Raw genomic sequence first — 20,237 nt, forward strand, 5'->3', positions numbered from 1 at the left:
GTTTAATATGGATGTCCTTATTGTATTAGAGGGAAAACAGAAACACAAAAATAAAAATGTAAAAAATAAATAAACAAAATAGCCTCTTTTAGCCTGCAATGCAGCAAAAAAAAAAGTTCACTTCTGTCTCTTCCTCTTTTCCAGGCATTTGTAGATGCAACGAAAAATCAATGCACGAAAAGCACTTCATTCCTGCTAAGTTTCAACCTTCGCTTCCAGTGTAATTAAAAGTGGCTTCAACGGACTTTCCAATCCCAATTTTCCCCGTCAGCTTGAGGAAAAGGGCTTCTCTTGGGATTGTTATGGAATCCCATAAGCAGGGCTCAGGCTGTCTAAACAGAAGGTTGATTTACCCACAACTATACAGTTATGTAAGAAAAATGTTTGCTGTGAATGAATGCAATGCAGCTGCAGAAAAAACCAAACACAAATATAGGGGTTTCTAGAGGTAAGATTTTAATTGTTGTAAAATCCCAACTTGATTTGCCAAAGGGAACAGAAAGTAAAGCACAATCTGCTTTTTCTTGCCATTAGGTGAATGTAAGTAAACATCTAAAGGGTAATTTATTTTAGTAGTTCATTTTTAAAAAGTCTAAAACCAACTGTTCTGTTTTCCCAGAAATATGCCTAGGATGACTTAAGATCCATAAAAAATTGTTCCAAAGCAGAAATGTTATGTAATTATAATTATGGATAAGACTTGTAACATGTCAGCTGTCCAGCAGACAGAGACCTAGTAGGGAAAACCGGAAAATGTCTTTGCAACAAATGACAGCAACCAAAAGTTTAGTGGAAGGAAAAAAAGGTGAAGAAGCAAGTCAGATAACCAAAACCCTGATAGGTTTCTGAAACAAGGGGCACAAAATACAATTTTTATGAACTCCACAGTCAGCACAACAGACAACCAATAAATATTGGAGAACGCTTCCTTCTACCGACAACCCTTCTGGATTTACCGATTTAATTTTTCAGCTGTACTTGGCACATAGCCACAGTACCAGAAGTTTCAATCTCTGATTTAATGACTAAGACATCACTGTGCTGGATTGGCCAATAAACTGGTCTGTATAAAACCCGATAGAGGTACCACGTAGCATTGTGAAAAAGGAAGATAAATACCAGCTCCAACAATGCAAATATGCTGCAGGCTGCTAATAAAGCAAACTGGGTTTCCTCACCAACCTCTTCCTCCCTAACCTCTACACTGTGGCTGATGATCACCATGCAACAGTGTATTGAGGCAGCCCCGATTTATTGAACGCATGTGGTAAAGTAACCACCCTCACCAGCAGAAATAAATATTTGAAATGTATCACTCTGTGTGCTGAAACTATATAATAACTTTATTTGTACTTACAGGATTAAATCTCTGAAATAAATCAACCTTTAGAGTTATTCCAATTCATTAAGACACCCCTGTGTGTCCTAACCCACCGAGATGAAGGGTGCAAATCACTTTTACACACCTGAAAGCTGTGCCATCCAACAACCACTAACACCAGCTGAGAAGACAGAAATTAGCAAATTACCTGTGAGTCACGGCTGCATCCGAGCTGCTGAACCCATTATTTCTGCTCTGCTGCGAGTGCAAGGGACTCTCCAGCTGTGTTTTAAAGCAGCATGGGCTTAAGGGGGAGGCTCAGGAACGACCAAAAAACATAAATAAGAAAACAGAGGCAAAGTGCGTCACGGAGTTCACGGGTGACAACAGGACTCCTGCTGTCACACGCTAGGAGCCGGGAAAGTGGAACACCGGAGTGTAACATGAAGAAAAGACAAAACTGCTGGAGCAGGTGTAATAAAACTGGTTTACAGACAAATGCCTCACTCCTGCATTCCACTGATATGTTGCAAGGCAGTGACTACACCAACCTTATTAATCATTATGGGCAGGAATTCCATAAAGTGTCGACCTACGCTGACCTGCATGAGCTCATAGTCTAGTGTCATGCTTCACTTTCATATGTTTCGACTACAACAAGCATGCTACGCTGTTGAGCTATTTGCTCTATGTGAACCTGACTTTTTAGCTGCATTTATTATGTATGAGGGGGTTAAAAGGGGTTCATGAGAAGATTATAAAAGCTTAACATTTTGATGAGATTAATCTAGCTATCAATCTCTGCATGCATAGAGTAGTGAACCAATTATAATAAGTCTGTAAATGATTAAATACCATTTATATCTCTATGGCTGTTTGCTCCAAAAGCATTAACTGGAAGCAAAGTTATGCCCGTGCCGTCCTCCATAGGGTAATTTATATCACGACGGTGTCATTTGTTGCTGCTGCTGCTGCTGCTGCTGCTGGTGGGGTCTGGGAGTGGGCAGGCCCCAAATATCAATGCAGCCTCAGTCAGAAGATGGAGTGTCACTGTGGGGAACAGGAAGGGAGTGGATGTCAGTAGCCTGAAGAGAGAGATCTGACATCTCAGCTCCCACTGTCTGTCACTCTGTCTTCCAGATGATGTATGGACGTTGTATGGCACCACTCACCCAGCAGAGTCAGTCAATACCACCATGCTGAGGAATGCCGAGGAGAGACAATAGGAGGCTCTGACCCTTGTTATGGAATGACAAACCTCTGTGAGGGAGGTTGGGGCAGGCACAGAGCTAAGAAAAAAACAGGGGGTCTGTTTCTTTTATAAATATATTACCAAAGCTGAAATGACACACCCAGATCATAAGAGACGATGAAAAGTAGTAACGCAATAGCAAGAATAAGGTAGGATTTTGGTAATATGTTAGGGAGGATGAAGAATCTTCCATTACTCTGGACTTAAATAATCTGTAATGAATGTGGGATAATTAAGTCCAGGTTTGACTCATCTATACATTTAGGGTTTTTATGCTTAATTTTTAAAGGTGGGCCAACAGCTTCTTTCTTGTTTCAGAAACAGAATAAAGGTCAAGACGTAGGTTGTGTTTTAAAAAGTCTCTGTTCAGTGCAAAATTACATAGATCAGTAAAATAAATTACATAAATTAAATGTTTTAGACTTGCACTAGAGTTTATCAAATGCTAACCAGACGCATTTAAAATCTGTTAAATAGCTCCTTAGTTTAAGCCAAGACTGAATCAGGTATGAACTTTAACATTATTAGTGCCCAATGGTTACAAATAGGGCTGCGCAATACATCGCAATTTTATCGACGTCACAATATCACTGTGCACCACATAATGCATGCACTCAAGCTCTCTACTAATTTTCTGAGGTTTGTGTTTGCTCTCAACCCGAAGCAGAAAGACATTAACATATTTTAATTATTTATTTATTTATTGCAAGTCATATCACTATGTCAACATTCTCCAGTATTGCATGTTCTTCTCATCTCATGCAGTCCAAGCTGTATTCACTGATTAAAAAGTCACAAAACCTTTTTCCCCCTCGCTGTCTAATGTTAAATGAAAGAGAAAATGAAACACTTTTGTGTAACTGTATGTTTTTTTCTTTCATTCATCCATACCGCTTCCCGTGCCCCCCACCCTGCAATGGCACTGCGTCTCCCCTTGGGGGCACGCCCCACACTTTGGGAACCACTGCCTTAAGGCGTCATATCCATCTATTCTAACAATTTTTAAAAAGTCCAGCCGTCTGTGAAGATGATGGCTGAAGCTTGCAAGAGGTTGTCATTTTTCATAGTCCTGCACCCCCATGGACTGAAAGGCCGCTCAGATAAGAAGCAGCTATTACTTCAAAAGTACACGAAAAATAGTTTACAAATGCACTTAGGGACAAAGATGTTAACTCACATGCTCAGTGGACAATGAAACTAAATTTAAAGTATTTTCCCACAGTGACCATTGCTATATTGGGAACAAAAATCAGGAAGCGTGCAAGCTGAGAAATCCTTCCAACTGTGAGGTACAGACAGCAACCTTGTGTTGTGTGGTGTTGTCCAGCAGAAATGTTTTGTGCAAAAGCGCACAAAACTTTATCAATATTCTGCTAATGTCAAAGACACACAATCCTGAAATTGTGTTGTTTCCATTGAAAAAGAAAAAACTAAAATCACGAGTTTTTTCATGTGATAAGTTATTAAAATCCTACTTTGTTGTGGGTTTTGCCAGTGGCAACATCCACAGTTGTTGATCATGTGATAAGTGTGATGCGAAAAAAGCGTTTCCATTGAAGTCTTTGCGAAATGTCAATACAGCCGAAAAACCACCTCATCCCAGTGCCAAAACGTTTTATCAAAAGAGTTTCTTTGAAAGTGCCATGTCTCTTATAAGCAAATTTATTTTAAAAATAAAATCAAATTGTGCAATTGTGTGGTCAATGGAAACGCATCTACTGACTCTAATTCTGCTGCCAAGCCAGTTACATTTGTTGTCTTAACAACAACAAATGTCACTATGTTGGTGTGGCATTCAAAAACTTCTGATCTCAGACCAAAAGAAAATTTGTGGACATTGTGTGGGAAAACATGGCTTAGTTATACCAGTTCTGCAGTTCTTCAAGTTGCCAAATGCTAAAGAGGCAGGAGTATCCTTTTTTACCTTTATGGATCTAATCATGAAATTTTGTGGTTTTCAGAAGACACATCTAACAAATACTTAATAAAACATAAAACCAGCACCTAATTTACTCCCTTGAGCTTCTCTTCCACATACTCTCATTTAAATAGATTTTGCACTCCATGCACAAAAGTCCTGAAAACTGTGTCTGTAAATTCATCACATAAGACAATCTAGCCCCTACCAAGCATCCCTGAGTAGGCACACGAGATGAAAAATAAAGCCCCCCCCTCGCCACCCCTTGGTTTCTAGCTCCTCACCCGCGGGGCTCCGTTGCAGCCTGCATGCTAGTGCCGTTATCTGCTGCTTATTATTTGGCTGAATGAGCTGGAGCGGAGCTCACGGGCTCGTCTCTGACATAATGACTGATTACAGTTTTGCAGCTCCCATCGAAAAAAAATCCCCAGTCGCCACCACTGCGTCACCGCGGCTCAGCGTCACAAGCCAGATTTCTGTAAAAGAGTGACCGTGGAGAATGGCAGTAGGACGGAAAGCGGGGGAAGAGTATGTGGTCATTTCAAGTGACAGCGTAACTACTACCCAGTTCTCAAGCTGTCACGACAGCTGACAGAGACCCTCATGGGCACCTGGGTCATCAACCTGTTTGTCATGTAGTTTGGTAACAAGCAATACCTAAATGGAAAATCTTTATATAGCTCACAGTGGAAGAACTCCGTCCATCCATTGTCTTTACCCGCTTATCCCTGTGGGGTTGGTGCCCATCTTAGCAATCACTGGTGGAGTTCACCCTGGACTGGTTGCTAGTCAATCACAGGGCAACACAGAGACACACAGGACAAACAGTGAAATACATGTCAGTGCCAGATGTCAGAGTTTCTTGTAAGCTCTAAGTGGGAGCCAAATTACCATTGGATTCCATGAGTTTCTGTTTCCCTGAGGTTATAACATAACATGGAGCCTTACCTATCAGTCTATCAAGAGCAAAACCCTTTAGTGATTACAAAACATCAACAAAGCTTAAAACTAGAACTGTGTTCAGATTGGATGACGGCTTTGTTCTCTATGTAGGTCTTAACACTCAATTAACATTTGCATAACATTAATACCAGGACATGTAAATTAAACATCTGGTGGGCTGTAGCAGACGTTTTAAACGAATGTGTAATCTGGTCTTTACGGCAGATAACCATGCAAAATATGACCAAACACAGAATTCCTTTCCTGAAAAAAAAAAACAACCTTACATGATCATCTTGGTTCCAGACCCCAATCCTGTAGATAACTTGTAGAATGAGCTAAAGAGAAGAGAGAATAGGAATGGACCCAGGACCCTGGATGATCAAAAGATAGTATGCAAAAAAATAAAATAAAAAAACAATAAAAGATATTTTACTCTGTATTATTCAGCTTTGTGAAATGTTATAGTAAATATTAAATGCTTTCATAAATGCACAAGCTGGTTGAAAAAAGCATTAACTGCTGGTATGTAAAGTGATTTTATAAAGACAAAAATATATATATATATATATTAACACATTGTTTTTTCAACTTAAAAAGTGTAAATTAATTTATTTAGTGGCAATTTTTCATATGAATAGACTGCCAGTTTATCAGACTAGAATGAAATATCTGAACAGCAAAAGCCTTTTGAAAAATCCTTTATAAAGAAATATGCTCATAAGAATGTGAATGTGATACAAAGTCCAAATACAGCTCAATGCAGAGCCAGCGTTTGCAGTGGATTGTGTCAGCACTTTCCAAACCCCAGTTTTAAGGGAGTCAATTAAGTTCAAGGTGAGACAAAAATGGGTTGTCATTTAAACACGTTTACTCCACCGGGACACTGCATCAGTTCAGTCATCTCCACTTCAGAGGCAACAAAGGCCTGGTAGAAAAGGCTTATATACTCTACTGGAAGCATAGATCTGCCAACGCCATACCAGCATGCAGTGAAGTGCAATCGTAGGTGAACGCATCTGAATTGCGAAGGTGACGACAACAGAATCTTTAGGAGGCTGCTGGCTAAGGCAGGCGGCCCTGAGAGATCCTATCCCACATAATCCTATAGTATTGATAAGGGAAATCCATTTGGTTTAAGACAAAAGAACAAGCGGAGAGACTTAATTGCTGCAATGCATTTTGGAGATCCAAGGAGCTAAACGAATATGCTCTTGCTACAGTACCAAACAACCAAAAAGAAAATGCATGAGAGATTAACACCAGTTTTTATAATGAAGTGATAAATTGGCATTTCCATAATGAAGTACTTAAATCTTACTGACTGTATGTGGTAACACAACTCTGAATGTAGACCTTGCTCTTACAGAGACTCTGTCTTTATTCCTACTTCAACTGGTCAGCAAAATGTTCATTTAGTCAAACTTACCGCATAATTTAGAAATTAGAGCAGGTTCCTTAAAACAATTTATCTTTATTTGACCTTCCAAACTGTTGTACTGTTTTGCTTAAAAAAATAAATAAATAAAAAAAGAACACCATTATTGTGGAGCTCCGCAACCAGGAGAAATCTGATAATACAACGGTCCTTATCTGCCCGTTTTTCTACTATCAATTCTAAGTTCAGCAAAATCAACTTCTTATTGGTGGGTCAGTCAAATGTGACAACTCCTCTCCTGGAAGTTTTAGTTCCGCCAGGGATGGAGGATGTGCTTTGTTTGAAGACACAGACAGAGCTTAAGTCCCAAGAAACTTCAGCAACAGACGAAGCCTTATCCATGCCCACTCAGAACCGGATCTGATCACCTTGTTTATACTGCAGTTGAACTCAAATGCAGTATGTGTTTTTTGCATCTCTGCATAGTTATCTCTTTGGATGAAACGCTGCAAGAGTCAGTTTATGTTTTGCTTGTCTCAGGCATGTGTTTCAGGCTTCCGTAACTTCTTTCTCAGCACACCATCTGGTTTTAAGTGCAAAGTGTGAAGCTCCTGAATATCAGAGAATCTGCTGCCAAACAGCTGATGAATTATCCTGGTGGCTCCCAACACTAATGGTCTTCCTAGTCTTTTTGTTGTTCCATATTTTCTTTATCGTTTCTCTTTTGTTCCTTTTATTTCTTAGAATGAAGTGGCATTTACACCCCAAATATAATCAAAGGCAACTTAATATGATAACTGGACCATTGATCGTTTTATTTACATTTCCTTTATCATTTCGATTATGGCATTTGACAAAATGTAATATTTATTGCTTGTTTCATAATTGGTTAGTGTATCCATCCATCCATTTTCTGTACACCCTAATCCCTAGTTGGGTTGGGACAGGTGCTGGTGCCTATCTTCAGAGAGACATTTCAGGCGAGAGGCGGGGTACACCTTGGACAGGTCACCAGTCTGTCGCAGGGTAACACGAAGACAAACAACCATGCACACACACACACACACACACACACCCCCACACACACCTAGGGAGAATTTAGAGAGACCAATTAACCTAACAGTCATGTTTTTGGACTGTGGGAGGAAGCCGGGGGATACTGCCATCATCTTTTCTGCAAGGCATTTAAGGTGGTTTGTTTTGGGGTTTTTTCACAGTTTGGACTTCTTATGAAGGTTTCCAATGATAAAGCAAGGATGGAAAACTAAACAGTCAATAATCTTTAAGTCCCTGGGGTGGATTAGTTGGTGCCCAACTCAAAACTTTCTTGATGAAAGGCTGAAAAATGCCTATGCATGGATATTAAATTAGAAGGAAAAGTGCAGTAGAAAAATAGCTTGAAGTCATTTTAAGTCTCCAAATCTGCCTCTGCTCAAAAGAGATGTGGTTAATATTAGACCAACAAATCCCAGTGACAGAAAAATTAAAAATCACAAAGAAAAACGACAAAAGAAAATCATGAAGACCAAAAAAATGCTATGCACCTGAAATCTGCAGTTAGAAAAACAAGAAAGTTATCTTTATTTCTCTTTGCTGGAAAATTAGTGGTCAGATCAGGAGGTCCCTGTGGCTTAGGGAGGCGTAAATACTAACCGTCATTTCCATTCATTTGTATGCAGCTGCAGGTGCACCTCCTTATTAAGTATTCAAGCCAAAACCTGCCTCCCAAACAGGCCATAAATTAACTTCTTTTAGAGCTGTGTCTCAGAGAAGCACTGCATCTTTGTTTGAGTCCTCTTCATTGGACTAAAGTTCACGACTAAGCAGAAGAAAAAAGGCTTTTAAAACAAAGCCATGAATAAAAGCAAGAAAGAGAAATAAAAATTGGCATTATATTGTAAGTTGCAGATAGACAAATGTAACCGATTTTACAGTGTTGTAAAGAGGTTGATGCACTGCTGCTCTGTCAGGCAGTGTCAGTTTGATAGCTTTTGGTCAGCTTTTAACACCATCAATGGGGTTGTAAGAGCGGCTGGGCTTGCTCTAAATGCTAAGTTGACATTTTTGGGGCCATATCTGCACTACAGGCGAGACGTCGTTTTTTTTTCCCCCACTCTTAGACATGCAATTCCCCAAGCCAGTTGTAAAAGCAGCGTTAACAATATTGTACAAAATGCTTCTTTGGCATACAGATATAATCTTTAAGAATGGCCGTACTGATTTCGGGGCAACTGACTGCGTGGCTTTACTGTATGCTTGTCATTATCTGCAATCATCATCGCTTCTGAACTATGCAATTACATCTGCAGATGCTTGTTAAGGCTTTGCACTCATGCAGACTTTATATCACTGCCTGAAGAGGTTGCATTAAAGTCTTAGCTGCTAAATAATTTGACCCCCTCACCTCCCTTTCCCAAAAGGACAGCTAAAGTGGCAAATCAAGGGTGTAAGGGTGCCTCACAGTTAATTAAGAGTGCAGTCTAAAACGGAACAATTTCTTAAAGCACTGGCAGCAGTCTTGACTTGAGTTTGACAATAAACTAGCCTTGAAGGCCCTTGTTGAAATTAAAAGCATAAATGAATCCGACATGCCACTACAGTTCCAAAGCACAGCTGGCCTGACAATAGTTGCGAAAGAATGGCAACAAACACCGACCAGAAATCAATGGCAATTGCACAATTTAAAATAACCATTTACATTTTCTTTCCAAACCTTCCAACTTTCCTCACGAATCCCCAAATATTAAATCATAGTCAAAAATTATATCCATGTGCAGGGACACATTGGAAATCTGTATTATAAATATTGTTATGCTAATGATTGCATATAGATTTAAGAACTTTTGTTTCCCATATCCTTACTACAGTAAGGACAATTTGCAATGGTTTATGATTGCATTCACTCTTGTGTGTGAAATAATGAACCAGATTTATCCTCAATTGCGATATCTTGTTTTAACGTTAACTAGCTTTAGCAGGTGTCAAAACCAAACTGCACTTGCTTTACCAGCTTTTCACCAAAAATAAGCAAAAAAAAAACTAAAGCACAAGTTAACTTGTATAGGATGAGAAATATGTATGCTTTTAACTAGATGAACAGTACAAGCTAGGCCTAAACGAAATTTTAGAAACCCTAAGCCTTATCCGACCAAATCTTTTTTTTTCCCACCATGCATAGTTTGCCTGCTAATTCAGTCATGAAGGAACAGCAACAAATCACCAATAGAAATTATACTCAAAAAGTGCTTTACAAACAGCTAGAAATGAATATTTAATCCATCTTCCAGCTACACAGAGAGTATAATTACAATCTAGCCAAATATGCTGAAAAAACTCGAACAAATGGCTATATTTTTTAAAATAGTTCCTGAAATCTTTTTCATGTCCTTCCTTGCTGAAGAGGCACTGCAATGGCTTTTGATTGCAGCCCTACTCTGTGAACGTCTGGGAATGTCTTTTGTGAAAGAGATGATGAAAAGGATTTATTTTCTACTGTGGCATCTGCCTTTTAGCAATAACACAAACCAGTTGTCCTTACCTTCTAAATTGTTCCAACTATCTATGAAAACAGCTAATTTGTTTATGCTAAAAAGATCATTGAAACTTTTGTGACTTTCTCTTTTTTTATCAGCAGAGACGGTCAGATACTGAAACACTGGATAGCATTATTTTTTAACACCATTTATGTGGGTAACAAAAGTCGGAGCTACATATTTTCAAAAAGCTAATAAATAAAGCTAGATTTTTGCTAACAAGATTAGCAAAAAGGCTAACTTCTAAGCTAAGAGTGAGGAGCACAATATATATCGCTTTCAACTAACCATCTCCAGTTTAATTTCTATATATTTTTTGCAGAATAGGCTTCTCTTCAGAGTGGTTTTGTGTTTGGTTGTGTTCATTGGGAGGTTGAAGAAGTATTCATGCAAGAGCTGCCACTACCATAGAGAATTCAAGTTGAACCTTGAAAAAGGTCCAGTTGTGCTGCATTTTATTTTATTTTTTCATAAACCTCTAGGAATCATTAAGGGTATATTCCTGGCACAAAATCTTGCGTTTACTCAATGGCAGATGGACAGCATTGACTTCTCTCACTATTTTACAGAATGCTGGAACTGCCTCACGCACAGGTTTTTACAACCTCTGACATTAATGCATCTGCACAAAATGCTCTCCGCTCATGTCATGCTGCATTTTTACAGCCCATTTCTTACATTTTTCAAAACCGCTCCTTTTTTTTTTTTTTTTTTAACAATCCAAGCCTGTGACAAACACAAAACACATATGTCAATCACTTAAACCTTCTTATGAAAGAAGCTCTACTCAAACCATGCCGCTTTAACAGCACATTAATTACTTTCTCTTCTTACAGCAACTTTTGTAGTTTTTTCTGCTTTTCCAAGGTTATTACACACCAATGGCTCCCAAACATCGAGGTCAGTCGCCTGCCACATAAAAAAAAAAAAAAAAACCTTGTCTGTTGTTCCCATCAAATCTCTAACCCCATTTCCTACAATTTAATACTCAGAGGGTTGCGAGAGCTTCTGTCAAAACCTTTGTGTCCAAGCTCTTTATGAGACGGGGCAGGAAAAGTGTTGAGAGGCTTGCACCTTGACGACCTTTTCTTGGCCACGAGCCTCTCTTTTTCTTTCCATTCTTGAGCTCTTGCTTCTCTTTTTGTGTGACATTCCTGCCAGATTGAGGGCCCCAGCTGAGTGACCTGCCTTATGCCTAACAGCGTGACAGCTGCAGTCACAGAAAGACCAAGGGCCTCAGGTTAGTAGTGGGTGACATTTACCTAACAGGAATGGGAATACACCATCCCAAGCAACCTGCCTGTATTAAGGTTTTTTAAGGGACAAACATTTCAAGTTCGTAAGTTATGTATGGAACCACGTAAACTGGAATATTTCGGTCGTTCTGTCTCCTGTCATTTTAAAGCTCACGGGGAAAACTCAGTCAACAGTATAATCTGTCATCTCCCCCCTCTCTGAAGATGTTTGTATGATGCTTAGCATGTCAGCATCCAGCCGCAGGGATAAACAACCATTCAGCTGCCAAACAAGTTTTAAAAATCCATCATTTATGCAGTGCGTCTGAATCCAGAGCCATTCTCTTCTGTACTGGACGCATTTTCTAATTTGTCAAGCATCTCAGACTGTGCCACTTGTGATAAGTGTAAAAATAAATAAATAAGAGGGAGAGAAAAGAGGACTTTTTCCTCCTAAGAACAGTAATGTACTGTTCTGCGAGATTTCAAGGTTTTTATGTACTGAAAGAGACAGCTGGCTGCAGGGGGAGGGAAAAAAAAGCTTCAGTGTATAAATGGACAGAAATAAAGGGACAACAGGAAAATTCTCCATTCTGCAAATTCCAAAGGTTTGAGCTTGCAATAACAAAGAAAGCGTACATTAAATAAATAGGTAGCTTTATGTGTCATCCACACGTATTCTGTCCACTGTTTGTATTTAAATCCACGACTGTGACTGAAATAAATTCCAGTTTGTACAAAGCAGACCAGTGCAGCAAGTATTGACTGCCTGTTATTGTATGAACTCTATTGTATGAAAGCAGGCAATGCTGCCGTTTCCACATGTAAGAAAGTGCCTGCTGAATGGTAGCCATAGAGACCAACAATTTTTACAAGAATTGCTGCACTTCATCTCATTTTGCAGTAATTGCCAGCTGCCAATAAAAAAAGATGGGCGAAAAAGGACGGGGAGTTTGAATGTTGTCTTTTGTCATGTCCAACTCAAATTAAACTTTGTTTTTAAGTTCCATAAACAGAATATTGGATGTATTTGCCGCACCTGTCCTTAAATAATCATTCAATGTTTGCCCATATATGGATATACAAGAAAAAAAGAGTGGGATAAAGACATAAAGTACATGTTCATGTGTATTTTTTTGATTTTTTTTTTTTTTACAGAATTTGTAGTCTTTAGTAGACAGTATAAGATTCTTGCTGTATAATAACCTTGAGCAAAAATAAAAATTATCCAATTGTTTACGTTTCTTATAAAAGCTCTAAGCAAAATATTTTGCATGAACTCTTTAAATTCAGCAGTTTTCAGCACATGTTGCAAGGACAGTTCTGCTCTTCATAAAGTAACACTAGAAAAATAAGCTTATTCTATATTAGTCAATTAATTAGACTATTAATTGCCTGCTGACCTAAGGTGCGGACAGCAACTGTATTTTTAGTAACTTTTATGTGTTGATGTGCCTTTTTCAAAAACAGAAATATTTCCAAACAGCCACATTCATCTTTTTCTTTAACTGATTTATGCCAATTCTCCAGTAGAATCTCTCTTTTCTTAAATGTAATTTTCTACCTAACATGTTAGACATTTTTCTTTAAGACAAATGTGATGTTTGAAGCAGGGGGTAATTTTAAAAAATTGCTAAAGTGTTTGAGAAACCATTTTTTGGTTAACTAGAGGATGGTATTTTATTCTCATCTGAACTTCTGTTGGTATAAATGCCATTGATGACAATTGTAATGCAGTCACGCTGTTTTAATTTTTACAAATGTTAAATGATCGTCTGCTTTTTTAATGCTTATAAGAGGTTGACAAGATTTTCCTAGTCATTTATTGATCATGCAGATATGGAGGGGGGCGTAACAAAGGCCAGCAAAACAAGAATGCCCCTTTAAGTAGGAATTCCACAAAGTTGGAGATGTCAGAGAAGACCAAATATCCAATATGCCTGCTGTCCATGTAAACCATAATGGATGTTGCAGATATAAGCAGCACTTCTTCGTGGTTTGCACTTCATTAAGCCCGCAGGATATAGAGTTCTGTACAACCGCCATTTGTAAACATGTTTGGTGTTTGAATGTACAACCATGCATCACAGTAAAATAGAATATCATGGAAAAGTTTTCATTTTTAGTAATTCAGGCCAGAAATTAAAACTGATCACACATTGTGTGAAATATTTCAATGGTTTAATTCTACTGACTTACATAATTATAACATACAGCTAATGAAACCTAAAAATAATTCTATAATTTTTCTAATTTTGAATAAGACACTGAGGTGTTCAGGAAGTAGTAAGTTTCTTTAACTGCAACCTTCAGCTCATCTGCATTGTTGACTCTGGTGGCTCTAATTTTCCTCTTTACAGTAAGGGGTTTATATAAGACTATAGGGCTCTGGTCAAGCAGAGTGCTACCGCGATCATTAATGCAGGTTTTGATGCTTTGGGGCGTATGAGCAGGTGTCAAATCACGAAAGAATATGAAATCAGCATCTCCAAAAAGCTTGTAATCATGAAGAGTTAAAAACAGACTTTGGCACCTTAAAAAAGAGGATCAGAAACAACATCCTAAGCCCAAATGGTTGCTCCTATGCTTTCGGTAAACATCTCAAGTCCACACATTTACCTTCCACTCAACTTTCCATTCAAATTGTTGAATACAGCTATCTGAACTCAGCAATGACCTTTTATGGCTTTCCATGACCATCTACTGTATTCTTGTCAGGTCATAAATCTTCCCCCATTGTACAGGCTACAACAAAACCCTTCTGTAATAAAAAATAAATTAACACAAATTCCATCGACCAACATAACAGTTCAATTGTCAAACAAAAACTATTTCAGGTTTTTAATAAAGTACCTATTAATATAATATTTATGCTAAATTATATAGAAAGACCAGTAAAATTAATAGGCATATCATTATTGCCTATTACATATTTGTACTTGGCGCCACAATGAGTAACTCCCACTGATTTTTCTAATCTCGACTACGGTGTGACGTAATTCCTAGATCCTAATGGCCACTCCAGAGCCAAATCAACACAACATTAAAGCTACGGCAGAAGCCCTTGTCACTGTATTACCATCTGAGTTTGAACGAAGCGTTTTAAAAGATGTCCACAGTACACTGAAAGCATCCTGAGAGACTCAGTAAAAAAGCAATTATGCAAATTTATATGTAAAGCTATGTCGTATAAACCATAAAGCTCAAGCCCAATCCTAACCTAATAAAGACTGCGTGAGAGCCCCCGTTTCTTTTCACGTAGCGACCACAAATTGGAGTGCTCCTTTCTTGTCTAAAATGGCAAAAAATCAAATCAATGGAAAGAAATTTACAGAGGAGGGGGAGAAAGACCATCTCTCCAACCCAAGAAGGGATAGAAAAAAAATCATTTTTCAGAAGGCCACAAAATTAACCCGCATTACTGTAATGCACAATTCAGCAGAAATATACTAGTCAACGAACAAACAAAAGACACTAATTAATTTTACTATACCGTGACTTAAAAGGAGAAAGCCTCTTGCTTATTTTTCAGGTTAAGAGATCAGATCATTTTTTAGATAAAAACAGAGACAGCTTTGAGAATAAATTAAGACAACTCCTGAAGAAACGGGGTAGAAGAACTGTGTTTGTTTTTACTCCAAAGTTCACGGTTTTAACTTGTAGCTTCAGCTACAAGTTGCCTCAACAGAAAAATGGCGATTCCTTTTTGAAAGCTACTTCTGGCTTCATTTTTAGAGACGTCGCTGATGCGTTTTCCTCCTTCAGTAATAACCTCCGCAACAAAGAGCGTTGCCATCAGTCTGACCTTAGTTTTGCTTAAAAATCTCTATTTGATTTCTTGGTGCATCTCTAACACAGTACACAATGTGGAGATTTGTGATTAAGCTGAACTGATTTTCAAATTTAGATCGTAATTGAATTTTTTGCCTCCATCTGTGCATCTTTATGTTACTTGCGCTTGACAATTTCTGTCCTGTCAATCTAATGGGACAAAATCTACAGAGTGCTTTAAAGGCCTAAACATGTCTAAGCAAACAGCATACAGATCCTCTGCTGATGAGCCACGGTACCGGTAATTATGGCCAATCAGCGGATCTGAATCAATATTGTATCATTTTGGGGCAAAAATATATAAGAATCTTGATTTGTACTAGGAAGAATAAATTAATTGATGTTTTCACACACAAAACCCTTAAAATATGGATGCATTTTTTAAAATTTGTAACTATATTTTCACTAAATATAGTGGAAATATATCAATATATTTAAAAAAGTGATTAAATGCAGTTATTGCAACATCTTTGACAATGGGTAAGCTATACTTTTCAAAGTATTATCTCTGTTTTTGTTATTGTTGTTGTTTTAACTTTAACTTTCAAGTATCACTTTTATCGTTTTTACAACGCCACAAACCACGGAAAATAATTTTTTTGTCCAGCTCTTCCATCCTTATTGTAGCTGGTTTATTTAAACTTTTTCAGCTTCTCCTACTGCATATGTGCCATGAAACAAGCATCATCTTTCTTTTTTCCCCTATGAATGCCCAATACAGCACAGCTCTTATTTTGCAAACTAACCTTAACGAGAGAAAAAAAAGGGCAAGGAAGCAATTATTTTATTTCCTCCCAGCATCGTCCCATCAGGTATCACACCAGATGCTGGGTTCAGCCGCCGCTAGATTAAATACAACCCAGATTACATCCCTGAAGGAGCAGCACTTAAAGCTGAGTCAAAACGGATGAGACAAAACAAAGTGCAGGTTGGCTTAACAGTTTAGTCAGAAAGCATCAAATGTCCCCTTGCGTTTCCCCCTAGAGGGTGGGGGAGAAGTCAAGGTTTTTCACTGCTGGTGGAGAGACAAGCTGCATGTGCATGTGTGTGCAGATTGTGCAATGCCTGATGTTCTTGAGGGAAATTCCATCTATATGCAATATATGACAGATGGTGCTGCAGTCCTGGATATCATGTTCATAATTGTCAGATAAGGATGCAACAAAAAAAACTACATCCCTAATGTTCTGAGAGAAAAAAATGGGGATGGGGGAAATCAGATCCAGTTCCAAGTGATCATCTTCACCCTTCTTTCTTTGACACTGAACGACATCCCTCTCTTCACTTTAAAGGCTCGGGAACAGTGGGGCCTCTCAAAGTTGAAGTTTCCCCTTCTCTCCAGCAGCATGTCACTAAATATGGAGCCATTTGCAACCATTTCTGTTTGTTTGTGCATTAAATAATGATGCGTGTTGTGCAGTATTCATGCCTCTTTGGCCGCGGCGGATATTTTCTGCCAAAAAAAAAAAAAGCCAGCAGATGTAAACAAGTCAACGGTGACGGCGAGTCGTGCATTTGGTGGAAATGTGTCGATTCTGCATGCCGAAAAGCACTGCAGCCCTGTTTTTACACTTAAGTCACACTCGTAGCCTTTAATAAAAAATTCAGAAGCTGCTGCACTGCTCAGGCCTGCTTTTTTTTTTTCGAGCACCTTTTTTTTTTTTTTTTTTTTTGCAAAGACACAAAGCCTTTCAGAGTCAGGTGCATCTCACACAACTGAAGGCAAGAAGAGGGGGGAAAAAAAACTTATTTTGTATTCATTCAGCTTTCAAACTTCTTAGAGCATAGCTAAGAGTGAACAGTAGCAATTCTGATTGATTGAATATTAATCAAGCGCTCAAAGAGAGGTCGGATGAATTAGTCCGAGATGGAAACTGAAATGTCTTGAATAGTTATGACCAATGGCCAACCTGCGCGCTGCTCTGATTGTATCCACACACATACAAAAGAAAGACATAAAACGGACAGATATGCCGATTTGAAGTAATTAACAGTCGAGTTTAACATTACAGAGCGCCTCTAACGCCGCTGCAGGCTTTCATTCGTGGACATTATTATCGCCCTGAGCTGAATCTGCAGGATAATAGTAGATGCGCGCACCAGCAAAATGCAGAGGAACGCCACACTTACCGCGCTGTGTTTGGAGATCACCGGTGAACGTGAAGGGCGCACACGGGCTGATTCAAAGCGTGCATTAATTTCTCGCCGGGGGGATTAAAAAAAAGAAGAAGAAGAAAAAAGTGTCCTCATCAGGCGTTGCGCACCGTGCGTGAAGACTTTGATGGGGGTTGAGGAGACAGCGCAGCAAATCCAGCCGCTCGGTTTAGTATCCTATGAATTAGTCTGGTTGTGGCTCCACTATCCGAGGGGGGAAGAATAAAAGAAAAAAAAAGAACAAAAAACAAAACACACAAGCTCTTCTCCTTGGCGTTGCATCCACAGATACTGTCCCCCACTTCTCTCTTTCTTACATCCCTGTACACCGCCACAAATCGACCCTCCTGTGCGGGGGCTACATCACGTCCCGTGAAACCTGGAAGAGCGGCACCTCACCGGTCATAATACAAGATAAAAACAACAAAAAGAGTATCCAGAAGACTCTCGCGAGCACAAGGGGAAAAAGAGAGGCTTATTTTCTTTCTAGTCTCCAAGTCTGGTGATTAGGGTCCAAGGAAAACTGCGCTCTCGGCTACTATGACAAACCAATTGTGCACACTGGCTGGGAGTAAATCTGTATGAAAAGCAAAGGCGGTTTTGGAGCGCCAGTGAAAAGGTGAGGAGAGAGCTCGGATGTGCACTGCCGCTCTCACGGTATACTCGGGCTCCACCTAGCAGCAAACCCTAGATAACATGCGGCTGCAAAGGCTCCACTAACAGTATATTGTGTATTTTCTGCCCGGGGCTGGTGAGCAGACCTGTGTTATATTACATTCCGTGTGAGCCTTTGACTGCAATATTTAAGAGAAAGTCCTCTTTTCCATTATGAAGGTTCCATGCTGCTTTTTTTTTAAGGTAAACAGGCTGAGAAATGTCCAGTTAAGTCAAGGAAATATAGGGAACTGATCTCAGACATGTCTGAAGAAATAATACAGGATTGTCCATGCAAAAACATTCACAGTGTCATAAATAAAGTTTCACATCCTGCTTAAAAACATCTGTTCAAGTCTCATTGCAGATTTCCAGTGGGATTCGGGTCTAAATTTTGACAGTCTCTTCAATGCATTAATGTGCTTCGATTTTTATGCTTGTCCTGATGGAAGGTGAAACTTTACCCCAGTCTCAATCTTTTGCAACCTCCAAAAAACAAGTTTCTCCTAAAGGATCGACCTGTATTTAACTTAATTGAAGGCATCCCAACAGCATGATGCTGCCACAGCCATGTTTCACAGTGGGGTAGGTGTGCAAAGGGTTGGTTTTCATTGCATGTAGACCATATAATTGAATGATGGTCTCGTCTAACAAGAGGACCTTGCTTTACGTGTTTTCTGTTTCTCCTACGTAGCAAATTGAAATAGCACACAGGACTTCTTTCAGCTGTGACTCTCTTCTTGCTACTCCTCCATAAAGACCAAATTCATGGGCAAATTGTCCTGGCAACAGTTTGGATGGAACAGAGCTCAGGTAAGCTTCTTCTCTACTCGACTGCAGCAGCTTTAACTGGTTCTGCCCCAGAAGAACCAGTTCATCTCCATTAGTAGATCCTACACGGCTTTACGCGCCTCTTCCTAGTTTTTTGCAACGAGCCACACCAAGCAGTGTATTGTGAATTAACTGACAACAGACTGCATTCCTTGATTGGCCCATGATTTACGGCACTGCAAACTCCAAAACAACAACATTTCAGCCACCAAAGTGGACTGACGGACATGCCACCCGCTATCAGAGAGCTTCGCAGTGTGGAGGAACATAATTATGGGTTTAATCTTGAGCAGTGCCAGGAGAACATCAACTTTTGGAGCAGAATGACTGATTTTGAAGCCTTGCAAGTGGCACGTCTCTGAAGTATGGACACAAAATAAAGAAGAGAAGAACTGTGCAGCTCTTGTCACGTTCTGTTGGAGCTGCAGTTTTGCTACGGCCAGTGTGAGACTTTGGAACTACGTATTAGTTTGGAGTGATGTGTAATTTATTATTTGTCTGGAATATTTTTTTGCATAAAGTTCATGCTTCGATATTGGTTTAGATCTTTGAAAGCTATCACTTTTCTTCCAATTTACAATTGTGTTCAAATTTGTGTTGGTCTGCAAGTAGAAGTCTCAACAAGATACCTTCAAATTTGTGCAATGGGATTAAATGTGACAAAAAGTAAAGCAATATGAATTGTTTTGCAACACAGATTAATCCATTTCTTCTGAGAGACATTTGGCATTAGCAAAAACAGATCATTTACATATCATCTTTTTGCACATTTGTCTTATCCTGCCACTGCTACTACATCTGAAACTTGCTTAAAGCTGGGAATGTGTTACAGTGGGCTGAAGTTGACCTCAGTAGACTTGTGGCAGGACTCGGCCACAATCTACAGACTCATCTGATGACCACCAGCTGCACAGCATCTCCAGCTGGAACCAACCAGCATTCATCCCCTCAATCATCCCTGTGTCCTAATAATCACTTCAATAATCCTAATTACAATCAAACAATACATAATCACATCCAATCACTCATCCTGTGTGCTCTACTAATGAGCCCAAAGCACATAGATTGAAACCCATGTTTATTTGCTCTTGTCCTAACCTAAAGGGAAAAAATACAAAACAGAAGCGTTTTCCATATGCCAGTAAAAAGTATTCACTTTCAGCAACAGCTTTCTGTTCCTGGCATTGT

The 20,237-nt window shown here is 39.1% G+C and overlaps 1 protein-coding gene across 16 annotated transcripts in view; it reads right to left on the reverse strand.

The window, feature by feature from the left end:
- Positions 1-18,153, reverse strand: part of LOC102238135 (adhesion G protein-coupled receptor L3-like) — a 275,239-nt gene extending 257,086 nt beyond the window's left edge. For 12 of the 16 annotated variants that reach the window (XM_023346016.1, XM_023346015.1, XM_023346006.1 and 9 more), the window contains exon 1: positions 17,541-18,152. The gene's annotated coding sequence lies outside the window, so the exon portion shown is untranslated. Of the gene's footprint in view, positions 1-1,529; positions 1,766-17,540 lie in introns of those variants that run through there. The other 4 variants (XM_023346007.1, XM_023346012.1, XM_023346011.1 and 1 more) reach the window with 2 other exon arrangements.
- Between the last annotated feature and the right edge of the window lie 2,084 nt (positions 18,154-20,237).

This window comes from Xiphophorus maculatus, chromosome 14, assembly GCF_002775205.1.
Source record: "Xiphophorus maculatus strain JP 163 A chromosome 14, X_maculatus-5.0-male, whole genome shotgun sequence".
NCBI classification, from domain to species: domain Eukaryota; kingdom Metazoa; phylum Chordata; class Actinopteri; order Cyprinodontiformes; family Poeciliidae; genus Xiphophorus; species Xiphophorus maculatus.